At 48.6% G+C, this 13,428-nt stretch overlaps 1 protein-coding gene across 7 annotated transcripts in view; it reads right to left on the bottom strand.

The window, feature by feature from the left end:
* Positions 1–13,428, bottom strand: part of adamts9 (ADAM metallopeptidase with thrombospondin type 1 motif, 9) — a 489,710-nt gene that overhangs the window by 338,397 nt on the left and 137,885 nt on the right. The window lies entirely within an intron of this gene.

Genomic DNA, 13,428 nt, shown 5'->3' with positions numbered 1-13,428 from the left:
CCCAGTGATGTGCATTGATCCGGACGACGAGTGGTGTGCCACCCTCATGGTCAACAAGGCTCGCATACGCTCAGGCTGGACACCGGCGCTTCAGCAAACCTCATTTCAAAGTCTGACCTTGACACCATCCGCCTCAAGCCAAGCATTCTTCAACCGGCCTGCCAGCTCCTCGACTACAATGGCAATGCCATTGCTGCCAGTGGCTCATGCCAGCTTGAGGTATCACATCGTTCTTCAAAAGCAACCCTGCGTTTTGAAATTGTAGAAACCAACAGAGCTTCCCTGCTCGGTGCTCAGGCCTGCAAAATCCTGAATCTTGTGCAGCGGGTTCACACAATGTCGTCTGCAGAGGCAACGGCCTCACCAGATGTCAACTTCCAAGCCCAATTAGATGACATTATAGCACAATACCACAGCGTCTTCGAAGGGATGGGTACACTACCTTACCGATACAGGATACTGCTGAAGCCGAATGCCACACCTGTGGTTCACGCGTCGGGTGCCGGCATCCCTCAAGGACCGCCTCAAGCAGCAGCTGCAAGACCTCCAGGACCAGGGCGCCATTTCTAAGGTCACTGAACCTAAGGACTGGGTTAGTTCCATGGTCTGTGTCAAAAAACCATCAGGGGAACTTCGCATTTGCATCGACCCCAAAGATTTGAACAGTAACATCATGAGGGAACACTACCCTATACCTAAACGAGAAGAGCTCACCAGCTAAATGGCTCATGTGAAGCTTTTCACGAAGCTGGATACCTCCAAGGGGTTTTGGCAAATACAGCTGGACGCGCCCAGTCGAAAGCTGTGTACATTTAACACCCCGTTCGGTCGCTACTGTCACAACCGGATGCCCGTTGGCATCATCTCTGCCTCGGAAGTGTTCCACCGCATAATGGAGCAAATGATGGAGGGCATCGAGGGGGTGCGAGGGTACGTCGATGATATTATTACCTGGTCCACAACTCCTCAGGAGCACATCGATCGCCTCAATCGAGTGTTCCACCGGATCTACGAACATGGCCTCCGACTCAATAGAGCCAAATGCTCGTTCGGTCAAGCAGAAATAAAGTTCCTTGGCGACCATATTTCGCAGTTCGGTGTGCGGCCAGATGCAGACAAGGTGGCGGCGATCAACGTCATGAAGACCCCGGAGGACAAGAAGGCGGTCCTCCGCTTCCTAGGGATGGTCAATTTCCTTGGGAAGTTTATCCCCAACCTCGCATCACACACCACAGCTCTCCGCAATCTTGTAAAAAAATTACGGACTTCCAGTGGCTCCCCGCTCATGAGCAAGAGGTGGCATGAGCTCAGGGCGAAACTCACCAAGGCCCCGGTACTGGCGTTTTCGACTCCGCCAAGGAGACGAAGATCTTCACCGACGCGCGCCAGGCTGCCAACAGGGCGGTACTCCTCCTGCGGACGAATCCTCCTCCTGGGCCCCAGTCGCATATGCCTCTAGAGCTATGACACCTACTGAGCAACGATACGCTCAGATTGAAAATGAATGCCTGGGTGTCCTCACAGAGATTGACAAACTCCATGATTACGTGTATGGATTCCCCAAATTCACGGTTGAGACAGACCACAGGCCATTGGTTCACATCATCCAAAAAGACCTCAATGATATGACGCCACGGCTACAACGTATCCTCCTCAAACTCCGCTGCTACGATTTCGACCTGGTCTACACCCCGGGCAAAGAGCTCATTGTGGCCGACGCACTCTCTAGATCCATCACCACGCCGTGTGAGCAGTCGGACTTTGTCTGTCAGATAGACGCTCAGGTGAAGTTTTGTGAATCCAAATTTCCGGCTACTGATGAAAGGTCGTCCAAATTTGTCAGGAGATGGCCAGGGATCATTTACTCCAGCGGGTGATGCGACATCTCACGGATGGTTGGCAAAAGGGGCGGTGCCCCCAGTTTTATAATGTAAAGGACGATCTAGCGGTAGGGGATGGCATATTAATGAGGCTGGACATGATAGTAATCCCACAGAGCATGCGAAAGCTGGTCCTCGGCCAAATCCACGAGAGTCACGTGGGGGTCGAAAAGAGTCGCCATCGAGCCTGAGAGGCAGTATTTTGGCCAGGCATCAGTCAGGATATCGCCAACACGGTCCTCAATTGCCCAACGTGTCAAAGGTTCCAGCCGGCTCAGCCCAAAGAGACTCTACAGCCGCATGAACTGGTGTCCTCCCCATGGTCCAAAGTTGGTATTGACCTCTTTCATGCAAAGGGCTGAGACTATGTCCTCCTCATGGATGACTTTTCCAACTACCCCGAGGTGGTCAGACTGACTGACCTCACATCAGCAACGGTCATCAAGGCATGCAAAGAGACTTTTGCCCGTCATGGCATTCCACTTACAGTTATGACTGATAATGGCCCTTGTTTCTTCAGCCAAGAGTGGACGGATTTTGCCCGGCGGTACAATTTTACACGTTACTTCAAGCCCCCACTACCCCCAGCCGAATGGGAATGCTGAAAAGGGGGTCCACATTGTTAAAACACAGTTGTGCAAAGCTGCTGACTCGGGTTCGGATTTTAACCTGGTGCTGTTAGCCTACAGGGCGACTCCTCTGTCCGCTGGCCTGTCCCCAGCACAGCTGCTAATGAACCGCACACTACGGACGACGGTGCCGGCTATCCACATCCCGGACCTTGACAATTTTCCGGTCCTGGAGAGGATGCAACAGTCTCGGCATCAATGCAAGTCGGTGTACGATGCCTACGGCACAGACCTCCCTACTCTGGCTCCTGCTGACCGAGTTTGTGTTCAGCTACCTGACGGTGGCTGGTCTGCCACGGCTGTGGTGGTTAAGCAAGTGGCCCCAAGATCGTTCCTCGTTCGCATGCATGATGGCTCCTTTCTTCAGCGTAATAGGCGGGTACTGTGGCTACGTCCATGCCCGCCACCTGAACGTGGTGTCCCGCCTCGCATGCTGGTTCCTCAGGACGCGCCCTTCCATAAGGCCACCGGTCTGCCAGTTCTTTTACCAACCTCTACATTGGAGGCAGTTCTGCCCGTTCAAGTGCAGGCGGCCCCTGACCCACCCTTGAGGTGGTCAACCAGAACTCGCTGCCCACCACAGAGGTTGAATTTATCGACTGAATGTTGCATTACCTTGTGATCCGTTTACACATCTGTACATATTATTTTTTCCTAATTTGTTATCTGCCCTCTATCTGCACTAGACACCTTCCCATGTGAATATGTTAACATACTTTGTATATAGTCAGGCTCCTGTACACACACACACACTATTTATTGACCTACACACATTTTTTAATAAGTAAAAAAAAAGGGGGGATGTCATAATATACACACAGGTATATGATGGCGCACAGACAGGCAGTGATTGACACACAGGATGACCAGTGAACACACAGAACACAGCACCCAATCACCAGACAGGACACGACCACTATAAAGTGAGAGGGCACTAGTTTTCCCGCTCTCTGGGGATCCAGCCTCTGAGACAGTCAGAGCCCATGAGCAGCAATTAGAACATACACCATGTGGTAGTAAGATAGTCTGGTCAGGTTAGCCTCAGGTCTCCAGTCAAGTCAGCATAGTGTCAACCCACAGATAAAGTATGTATGATAGTTAAGAGTTCCATAAAATCAAGTTGCATTCTTCAAGTGTTGGAAGCCTGTCTCTCTCACTGCTGCAGTAAACGCAGTCCTCGCAGACCCGGCATACCCAACACATCATGCGGCAATTTAATGGAGCTGACTTCTGTGCAGCCTGCACTGGAACGTTTGAGTTTCTGTGTGACTGCGCAACTTAAAGGGAATCCTGATTAGAAGTTGGGATCAACTTTAACTGCATTCCCAAAGGTTTACCAGGCTGATTCCTGGGGTGGTAGGACTATCATATGAGGAGAGACTAAGTCGGTTAGGATTATATTCACTGGATTTAGAAGAGTGAGAGGGATCTCAGATTAGACAGGGCAGATTCAGAAAGAATGTTCCCGATGGTGGGGGAGTCCAGAATTAGGGGTCATAGTTTGATGATAAGGGGTAAATCTTTTAGGACTGAGGTGATGAGAAATTTCTTCACCCAGAGTGACAAATCTGTGGAATTCACTACCACAGAAAGTTGAGGCCAAAACGTTGTGTCATTTCAAGAAGGAATTTGATGTAGTTCTTGGGGCTAAAGGGAAGGAGTGCTTAGGGAGAAGGCAGGATCAGGTTATTGAACTTGATGATCAGCTGTGATTATAATGAATGGCGAAGCAGGCTCAAAGGGCCGAATGGCTCCTTCTATTTTCTGCGTATGTTTCTATGTTAACTGCATCACAGCTTTCTACACCAGTGTCACCTGGTAGATTTTGTTTACAGCAGGATGGCTGAGCACCTGCACAATTTTGCATAGCCATGATGACTGCATTCTATCGTTTACCAGCAGCTCATTATGTAGGCCATATGTCGTCAGTGGGTCCAATCCAAATGAATACAAACTCCAAAAAAGTGGTGTCATATTTCCTGTTCTCCATCCCCTGCTGATAGCCTGACCACTTTGTCATCACCGTGCATTGTTCCTCTTACCTCAAAATGACCCATTGCTGTTTGTGAAATAGCCCCTAAAGGAGCACTGCAACTGCGTAAAACCTCTTTGTCAATATGTGCACAAAGCATGGCTAGTGTTCTGAAGGAAGTTCTTGTCAGCACTCCAGATGTTGTATATAATGATGGCAAATTAGTACATATAGTTTAACATTAAATAGCACACACTCCTCCTGAGACAGGCAGACATCTCAGCAGAAAGGAGCACCTCAGTTTGAGAATATTTTGGAAAGTCTCAAATCAAATGACACATTTGCATCCAAAAACAGAAATAGCAGTTTCAAAGAGCTTGAAAAGTAAAGTCTGTAGATTAGTAACCATTCTTTATCATGCTTTTTCATTCAGCTTTACACAAATCATAGGTAATAATAATAATAATGACAATCGCTTATTGTCACAAGTAGGCTTCAATTAAGTTTCTGTGAAAAGCCCCTAGTCACCACATTCCGGCGCCTGTTCGGAGAGGCCGGTACAGAAATTGAACCCGCGCTGCTGCCTTGTTCTGCATCACAAGCCAGCTGTTTAGCCCACTGTGCTAAACCAGCCCCTGGCATTTCCTGAACAGTATTACTCAAACATTGGCCTGGATTTTGCAGTAAAAGATAACGGGAGGTTATCAGCAATGACTGTTATTAAAGAGCAAACTAGGCATTGAATTCTGGTGGGCGCAAGCACAGAAATTGCAAAGTTACTGTTTGAATTGCACTATACCAGGACCTCGCTGAGAGAGTCAGCATTGCTTCACATGGGAGAGCGTGAAGTTGCTATATTTGTGACAGATACCCATTAAACTTGCCAGAAAAAGTTAGGGTTTGTCCATTCAGCGTAAGGGATTTTTAAGTATGTGTTAAGTCATAATTACTGGCACCGAAAATTTACTTTTATACCTGTCGAGTCTCATACTTTCGCTTTCTCTCCCATAATTCTTCTATCTCTTTATTTTACTTTCTGTACATGATTTGACATTGAATAAACTATCCTAACCAACATGTCCTTGTTCATCCTCTACGCGCTCCATAAAGATTTTTCAATCTGACTGGTTAAGGAGATACAGTTCCTTGTCCTGTTCACGCAGGTCCCAAATCCACTGTGGAGGGCTTTGCATCAAACTGATTTCAAAATCTCTGCAAGTTTCAGTGCAAAATCTCATGAAAAGTCCATGAGCAAGTGTTAATATGTAATGCATGGATAGCACCACTGGTTCTCTGCTGATGGTAAAATTTGAACCATTGCAAAGATTTAGGGCAGGATTCACCGCGATTGGCGAATTGGCCCGACACCGGCACCAAGAACGCGCGAACCACTCCGGCGTTGGGCCAACCAGAAGTTGCGGAACTCTCTGCACTTCCGGGGGCTAGGCTGGTGCGTGATAGGTTAGCGCCGCGCCAGCTGGCGCCGAAGGGACTGCGCGAGTTAGCGCATGCGCAGACCGGCCGGCGTATTCTGGTGGATGCGCAGGGGGGGTGTCTTCTCCGTGCCGGCCATGGCGGAGCCCTACAGGGGCCAGCGGGGAAGGAAGGAGTGCCCCACGGCACAGGCCCGCCTGCAGATCAGTGGGCCCTGATCGCGGGCCACCGTGGGAGCCCCCCCTGGGCTGGATCCCCCCCCCCCCCCCCGGGGGCCGCACCGGCCGGCCTACCAGCCAGGTCCCGCCGTGTGGGACCATGTCCAATCCACGTCGGCGGGACTGCCAGAAACCGACCGCCACTCAGCCATCGGGGCCCGGAGAATTGCCGGGGGTGCCTCTGCCAAGGGCCCTCGATCAGCGTGGTGTGATCCCCGCCCCCACCCGAAAACCGGCGCTGGAGAATACAGCAGCCGGCGTCGGAGCGGCGGGGCGGGATTCGCGCTGCCCCCCGAGGATTCTCTGACCCGGCGGGGGATCGGAGAATCCCGCCCTTATTTGTTCAACCAAATTGTTTTTAACAGCAAATATTCTATACACTCAGGTCACACAATCAAAATTTTGTGTCTCTTTTTGGGACCTGGCAGATTTAGCAGGCAATGCAAATGTGTTTTTACCTGTTTTCGAAACCACTCCCACAAGTGGAACAATTCATCTAAAGACTCATGAACAGCAACACATTAGCACATTTCTGTCAGCTCCTCTGCTCCATAACCACCATACTTATATGGCAACTTCTGTCCAGGCTTTCACTACTGGTTTAAGATTAGAGACCGCCCAGTAGGAAAGATACAGGGAGAAACGATCAAAAATGGTAACGAGATTTAAATTGATACTGGACTGAGGTCAGGAGGGCAGTCTGATTTAAATATCTAGGAATAGGAAGATTTATGAATAGGAAGAATAGAACAGTACCTTATAGGAATGCACTTCTGAAACCAGAAACAATAGAAAGAAAATATATTTATTGATGCCAGTCAATATGAAGGATCAAAATAAACCACAAATTAAATAAAATGAATTATTCATGAATGGAATTGTTTTTCATCTTATGTAAATATCTATTTTCAGTCTTTTAACGATTATGTTGTAAATAATATTCATTACTAACTAATTTACAGATAATCAGAAGAACCTAGGGGATTACCACAGTTTAAACAGCCTGGATTTTGCAGTCAAGAGCGAAGTGCCAACCCTTGAATTCTGCCTATACAGTGATCTCTATAGCATCGATCTGACATTTCTGCTGCGACATCTAGGAGATCTCCATTCATCCATGCTGCAGTGATGTCATCATGCAGCAGAAAACAGCTAATTACACTGAGCAACTCTCACAGGCAGCTAACCAAGAAATAAAATGCACTCATTAATTCACAGAAAGCAAAATTAAGTGCATGATATGAATTGAAATGTTGTAAGCAAAAATGTGAAAGATTAATTATATTAGAAACCAATGGAAATTATACAATGTAGAAACTTTCCAAAAATATAAAATGAAAGTTTTTCAGAGCCAGAAAGATTGTTCTGCAAGTTAAAACCCAGTTACACCTCATTCACCAAGGTACAACTTCCTCAGGGATTTACAAAAGCAAGGTTATTGTTTAAAGGGGATAGATTTCACATTTCAATGATTTCTAAAGATTATCAACTGCAGAGACTTCAACAGCTTTGCCCTGAGGAGGACAAGGAATCACTTTCAGCAAACCTCTTGACTTCTGAGTTTAATGATGCATTGCGGACAGCAGAGGATTCTGTCAGATTTGTGGTTGCAATGAAAGTGAACGCTGACAGTTCCACCATAACAGCCACAAAATCGGGCCATCACCACAAATTAACGGGCGGCACGGTGGTGCAGTGGTTAGCACAGCTGCCTCACAGCGTTGAGGACCCGGGTTCGAACCCGGCCCCGGGTCACTGTCACTGTCCGTGTGGAGGTTGCACATTTTCCCCATGTCTGTGTGGGTCTCACCCCCACAACCCAAAGATGTGCGGGGTAGGTGGATTGGCCACGCTAAATTACCCTTAATTGGAAAACTGTTTTTACAAATCACTGCAAATTTACAAGTTGTATGTACTGTCTTTTAACTGGCAATTACAACTACCTCAGCAAAAGTACTTTGCAACATATAGCTAATGATTTACATTGACTTGCACAAATTGCAGTTTCATTCCTTAAATTCACATGGATGCATGCCTTCGCTTAATCCCTTTATATTTAATTGGGTTACCTGCAAAGAAGCAATAAAAATTCAACCAGCTATATTGTAAGAATTAAAATATTCCCGCACATGGTTGGCAATAGCAATGGTTAACATGGCTGCCTTACAGCGGTAGGGACCTGGGTTCAATTCCGGCCTAGGGTGACTGTCCCCCTGTGTCTGCATGGGTTTCCTCCAGGTGATCTGGTTTCCTGCCACAGTCCAAAGATGTGTAGATTAGGTGGATTAGCCATGCTAAATTGCCCCTTAGTGTGCAGGTTAGGTAGGGTTATGGGGATAGGGCAGGGGATTGGGCCTAGGTAGGATACTCTTTCAGAGGATTGGTGCAGACTCGATGGGCTGAATTGGCTCCTTCTGCACTGTAGGAAGTCTATGATTCAATTATAAGAATATATATGCTTACTGCTCCTCCTTTAAAACATTAGACACAGACGCCAACATCGGTTCATTTCCAAATCTTGGCAAAATATTAGTCATGATTAAAGAGTTTCTGAGCAGAGCATCAGTCGATGAACAGTCCAATTTTTTTTAAAATTTAGAGTACCCAATTATGCTTTTCCAATTAAGGGGCAATTTAGTGTGGCCAATCCACCTAACCTGCACATCTTTGGGTTGTGGGGGCGAAACCCACGCAAACACGGGGAGAATGTGCAAACTCCACACGGACAGTGACCCAGAGCCGGGATCGAACCTGGGACCTTGGCGCTGTGAGGCAGCAGTGCTAGATCAACAGTCCATTTTTGCTCTCTTTTCCAAATGTTGGCAGATTCCGTGCCCCTTTTCTACCCGGATGTATTCCAAGTCACGGCCAAGTCAAAGGGCAGCACGGTAGCATTGTGGATAGCACAATTGCTTCACAGCTCCAGGGTCCCATGTTCGATTCCGGCTTGGGTCACTGTCTGTGCGGAGTCTGCACATCCTCCCCGTGTGTGCGTGGGTTTCCTCCGGGTGCTCCGGTTTCCTCCCACAGTCCAAAGATGTGCAGTTAGGTGGATTGGCCATGATAAATTGCCCTAAATGTCCAAAATTGCCCTTAGTGTTGGGTGGGGTTACTGGATTATGGGGATAGGGTAGTGGTGTTGAACTTGGGTAGGGTGCTCTTTCCAAGAGCCGGTGCAGACTCAATGGGCCAAATGGCCTCCTTCTGCACTGTAAATTCTATGATCTAAGTCCTTCCAGGCGAGTTTTCCTCCCACATTTCACACCAGCTGCTCTCATCTTCAAATTTGTATTTGTGAAATGGGCCAAGTAGAGTCCCTCTTCACCAAATAGCATTGTCTTCTCTAGCTTTATTCCAGACTCCTTTTGTCCACATCTCAATGTTATCCCCCAATCCGGTTTTTCGTCTTCCTCTACAGCTTTTGCCCTCAATTTCTCCTTCAGTTGTTGCCAGGACAAGGCTATATTGGGTCTTTGTTTCCAATGTTCGTACTTGGCGATCGTTCTCTCTCTCTAACTATACTTAACAACCCTTTTGGTTCCTCACCTTCTTCTCTTGATCTAGCCCTTCATTTGTCTTTTTATCCATCCGGAACTTTATAGAATTCAATGATTGATGTAGGATCGCAGTTTGATTATGTACATGAGCTGCATCCCATGGAATAAATCTCGCCCACTACTAAAATAGGCAGAGGAGTTGATATTTCTGCAATGAGAACTGTACCTATCCCTCCCTAATCGTCAAACACTTTGAGTTACATTATTTTGCCTTTTCAGCAAAACAGCATTTACATCATTCTCCCCTTCCTTTTTATTTAGCTGTAGCACATTATCATAAAATCCCTACAGTGCAGAAGGAGACCATTCAGCCCATCGTGTCCGCACCGATCCTCTGAAAGCGCACCTTATTTAGGCCTACTCCCCCTCCCGATCCCCATAGCGCCACCTAACCTACACATCTTTGGACACTAGGGAACAATTTAGCATGGCCAATCGGCCTAACCTGCACATCTTTGGACTGTGGAAAGAAACCTAAGCACCCAGAGGAAACACACGCAGACACGGGGAGAAAGTGCAAACTCCTCGCAGTCACCCAAGGCTGCAATTGAACTCGGGTCCCTGGCGCTGTGAGGCAGCAGTGCTAACCGCTGTGCCCTCATGCTGCATTGTTGTTGCTATGGAGAATCTAGCCACAGCATCAACCTGGTTCTTCAGGTTTCAGCTGTATTATTTTCACATTTTGAATGCAAGCAAGCTCCAGTCCTTTCCCCGTTCAACACCTGCTTTGCTTCGATATCATTTCAAAAAAAATTGTTTTATTTGTGTATCTCACTGCGTGTTGTTTCCTGGGGCTTGAATGTTTTGTTAATCAGATATAATTCCATCATACTTGCAAAACATAATGTGGAAAATGCATACAAATTACATCGTAGCTGCAACTTCATTAGATTCATATTAAAACTTTCAGCATTTCGTGAAGTGATGTTAAAGTTGGCACGAAGCAACCTTGTGCTACGAAACTAGCCGCAGCCATGTCCATGCAGTTACAAAACTCTTCAACCGGCCAAGATGAAAAACTGCCCATGTGTGTCCTGTCTACAAAAAGCTGGAGAAGGCCAATCCAGCCAATTCCCGCCTCCAATCCAGCCAATTACCGCCTCCAAACCAGTCAATTACCACCTCCAATCCAGCCAATTACCGCCTCCAATCCAGCCAATTACCGCCTCCAATCCAGCCAATTACCGCCTCCAATCCAGCCAATTACCGCCTTCAATCCAGCCAATTACCGCCTCCAATCCAGCCAATTACCGCCTCCAATCCAGCCAATTACCGCCTCCAATCCAGCCAATTACCGCCTCCAATCCAGCCAATTACCGCCTCCAATCCAGTCAATTACCGCCTCCAAACCAGTCAATTACCGCCCCCAATCCAGTCAATTACCACCTCCAATCCAGCCAATTACCGCCTCCAATCCAGCCAATTACCGCCTCCAATCCAGCCAATTCCCGCCTCCAATCCAGCCAATCACCGCCTCCAATCCAGCCAATTACCGCCTCCAATCCAGCCAATTCCCGCCACCAATCCAGCCAATTACCACCTCCAATCCAGCCAATTACCACCTCCAATCCAGCCAATTCCCGCCTCCAATCCAGCCAATTCCCGCCACCAATCCAGCCAATTACCACCTCCAATCCAGCCAATTACCACCTCCAATCCAGCCAATTACCGCCTCCAATCCAGCCAATTCCCGCCACCAATCCAGCCAATTACCGCCTCCAATCCAGCCAATTACCGCCTCCAATCCAGCCAATTACCACCTCCAATCCAGCCAATTCCCGCCTCCAATCCAGCCAATCACCGCCTCCAATCCAGCCAATTACCGCCTCCAATCCAGCCAATTCCCGCCACCAATCCAGCCAATTACCGCCCCCAATCCAGTCAATTACCGCCTCCAATCCAGCCAATTCCCGCCTCCAATCCAGTCAATTACCGCCTCCAATCCAGCCAATTACCGCCTCCAATCCAGTCAATTACCGCCTCCAATCCAGCCAATTACCGCCTCCAATCCAGCCAATTACCACCTCCAATCCAGCCAATTACCGCCTCCAATCCAGTCAATTACCGCCTCCAATCCAGCCAATTACCGCCTCCAATCCAGCCAATTACCGCCTCCAATCCAGCCAATTACCGCCTCCAATCCAGCCAATTACCGCCTCCAATCCAGCCAATTACCGCCTCCAATCCAGCCAATTACCACCTCCAATCCAGCCAATTACCGCCTCCAATCCAGCCAATTACCGCCCCCAATCCAGCCAATTACCGCCTCCAATCCAGCCAATTACCGCCTCCAATCCAGCCAATTACCGCCTCCAATCCAGCCAATTACCGCCTCCAATCCAACCAATTACCGCCTCCAATCCAGCCAATTACTGCCTCCAATCCAGTCAATTACCGCCCCCAATCCAGTCAATTACCGCCTCCAATCCAGTCAATTACCGCCTCCAATCCAGCCAATTACCGCCTCCAATCCAGCCAATTACCGCCTCCAATCCAGCCAATTACCGCCTCCAATCCAGCCAATTACCGCCTCCAATCCAGTCAATTACCACCTCCAATCCAGTCAATTCCCGCCTCCAATCCAGTCAATTCCCGCCTCCAATCCAGCCAATTACCGCCTCCAATCCAGCCAATTACCGCCTCCAATCCAGCCAATTACCGCCTCCAATCCAGCCAATTACCGCCTCCAATCCAGCCAATTACCGCCTCCAATCCAGCCAATTACCGCCTCCAATCCAGCCAATTACCGCCTCCAATCCAGTCAATTACCGCCTCCAATCCAGCCAATTCCCGCCTCCAATCCAGCCAATTACCGCCTCCAATCCAGCCAATTACCGCCTCCAATCCAACCAATTACCGCCTCCAATCCAGCCAATTACCGCCTCCAATCCAGCCAATTACCGCCTCCAATCCAGCCAATTATCGCCTCCAATCCAGCCAATTACCGCCTCCAATCCAGCCAATTACCACCTCCAATCCAGCCAATTATCGCCTCCAATCCAGACAATTACCGCCTCCAATCCAGCCAATTACCGCCTCCAATCCAGCCAATTACCGCCTCCAATCCAGCCAATTACCGCCTCCAATCCAGCCAATTACCGCCTCCAATCCAGCCAATTACCGCCTCCAATCCAGCCAATTACCGCCTCCAATCCAGCCAATTACCGCCTCCAATCCAGTCAATTACCGCCTCCAATCCAGCCAATTCCCGCCTCCAATCCAGCCAATTACCGCCTCCAATCCAGCCAATTACCGCCTCCAATCCAACCAATTACCGCCTCCAATCCAGCCAATTACCGCCTCCAATCCAGCCAATTACCGCCTCCAATCCAGCCAATTACCGCCTCCAATCCAGCCAATTACCGCCTCCAATCCAGACAATTACCGCCTCCAATCCAGCCAATTCCCGCCTCCAATCCAGCCAATTACCGCCTCCAATCCAGCCAATTACCGCCTCCAATCCAGCCAATTATCGCCTCCAATCCAGCCAATTACCGCCTCCAATCCAGCCAATTACCACCTCCAATCCAGCCAATTATCGCCTCCAATCCAGACAATTACCGCCTCCAATCCAGCCAATTACCGCCTCCAATCCAGCCAATTACCGCCTCCAATCCAGCCAATTACCGCCTCCAATCCAGCCAATTACCGCCTCCAATCCAACCAATTACCGCCTCCAATCCAGCCAATTACCGCCTCCAATCCAGTCAATTACCGCCCCCAATCCAGCCAATTATC

Source organism: Scyliorhinus torazame, chromosome 13 (assembly GCF_047496885.1).
Source record: "Scyliorhinus torazame isolate Kashiwa2021f chromosome 13, sScyTor2.1, whole genome shotgun sequence".
NCBI lineage: Eukaryota > Metazoa > Chordata > Chondrichthyes > Carcharhiniformes > Scyliorhinidae > Scyliorhinus > Scyliorhinus torazame.
This window is presented reverse-complemented; position numbering and strand designations above follow the sequence as displayed.